This window comes from Pinus tabuliformis, chromosome 8, assembly GCF_031772625.1.
Source record: "Pinus tabuliformis cultivar Carrire ecotype Pingquan chromosome 8, CPIR1, whole genome shotgun sequence".
Lineage (NCBI taxonomy): Eukaryota > Viridiplantae > Streptophyta > Pinopsida > Pinales > Pinaceae > Pinus > Pinus tabuliformis.
Genome location: NC_142294.1, coordinates 872,495,288 through 872,497,209, shown reverse-complemented (window position 1 = coordinate 872,497,209; position 1,922 = coordinate 872,495,288).

Sequence of the window (1,922 nt, the reverse complement as noted above, 5' to 3'; positions counted from 1 at the left end):
CTTAAAATAGACTACGGCTATGCATATCTCCGATCATATCCATGAATGGAGACGGCGTCGCCACTTGATAAAGTTTTGGATTCCAAATCAGCTTCTCACCAACTGGTTCACGACCTCATTCGTCGGTCCGATAGCGCAGGACATTGCTATGGGGGCATGTGTAACTGAAGAGCAGGCTATTGCGCACACTCAGTACCTTGACTTGGCTTACTCCTAGTCCGATACGGTATATGATTATTTTCCTGATGCCCCAAGACCCAGAACTTCCAAAGCCCCGCCAACACCATCCGTTGATGGTGTCATTGGTTCTGTTAATCCGCCTTCTAAGAAATCTTCTGCAAACCCTGGGAAGCAAAATCCGAATGCTCCGAATGAAAATACTTCTCAGGCTGTATCCAATTCTGGTAGTACTTCTGAGATTAACGTTGTCCAGTCCACCACGGTGGACAAAGCCTCGAAAGGAAAGAAAAATGGAAAAGGAAAGAAGAAAGCGGATCAACCTAAGAAGGATTCCCCTAAACCTCCACCCGAGGAAGGTACCAAATGCAAGCCCAAGTATCCTTGACTTATCTGTGACGAGTATCACTATACCAAAGACTACCCAAGGCGGTCTGAAGTTAGTTGTTTGTTAAAAGGTGCTCCCAGGACTCCTACCATGCTCAAAGAGCCTTTTCCCTCGTAGCAAACGCAAATGGTGGCTGATCCATCCCAATCCTCTTCTCCCTTTGGTTCTCAAGTATTTATGGCTAGGACGATTATCGTCCACATTAGTACTCGGGCAAAAGAGTATCCGTCGCCTGCCGAGAAAGTGCCTGAGGTTCCCTCTAGCACTCCTCCGCCTAGTTTTGGTCCGCTCCATATCGAGAAACCTAGCACTGAGGCGCCTGTCCGACCCCCTCCTAAAGGTGTACTCCAGAAATCTTCTTACAACCCTAATGCTCGTGTTTCTTAGCACTATAGCATCATTGAGGACTTAGCCCAGGCTCCGTCAACTATGTCTGCTTTAGAAGTTCTCCAAAGCTACCCCTCTCATAGGAAGTCCTTGCTATTAGCCATCGGTGGCATAGACCCGGCTGACTCAGATCTGATTACTTTTGACCTAGAAAGCCATATACCAAGACTGCCTCACCAAATTGCCTTCCTTATTCATGTCATCATCAATTCCAAAACGATTCATCATACAGTCATTGATGAAGGCACTTCGACTTGTATCATGTCTCTTGCCTGTTGGAAGGCTATTGGTTCTTTGACTCTGAGTCAATCTCCTATGACCTTGGAAGCCTTTGATGGGAGAGAGTCTTGCCCTTACGGTATACTCCAACGTTTGCCCATTACTTTGGAAGGGAAGACGGTCGAAGTGGAATTTGAAGTTGTTGATGCCAATCTTACTTACAACCTCCTTCTGGGACACAGCTGGACATACGCCATGCGAGCCATGGCTTCATCTCTATTTTATGTCATTCGTTTCCCTCATCAGGGGAAGATCGTCATAGTAGACCAGCTATCTTTCTTCACATCCTCTTCCAAAGGCAACGTGCCCTTTGTGGAGCATACCTCTATCCCATGTGAGAGAGTGGGAGCCGGAATTTTTAAAGATCCTGCCCTTATGGGTGTTTTTTCACTCCCACCTCTTAACGTCGCTCCTATTAATATGATCTCTGTTCGCTCTAATCCTTGGGTCCTTCCTCCTGCTGATCAGATAGACTCATGGGGCGATGAGATGTCGTTGAGTCCTGCCGAGCTCAACTACATCGAAATTGTTACTGCATCGGCTCCACCTTCTGAACCTGCTCTTTCGAGCAGGGCTCTCGACTCGTACGCTCATTCCCCTTGGCTTGGAAATGACGCTTCTTCAGACCCTTTAAAGGAAATATTTCCTTCTGATGAAGCTATTATCGAGACCATGTCTCTCGAGGAACCCC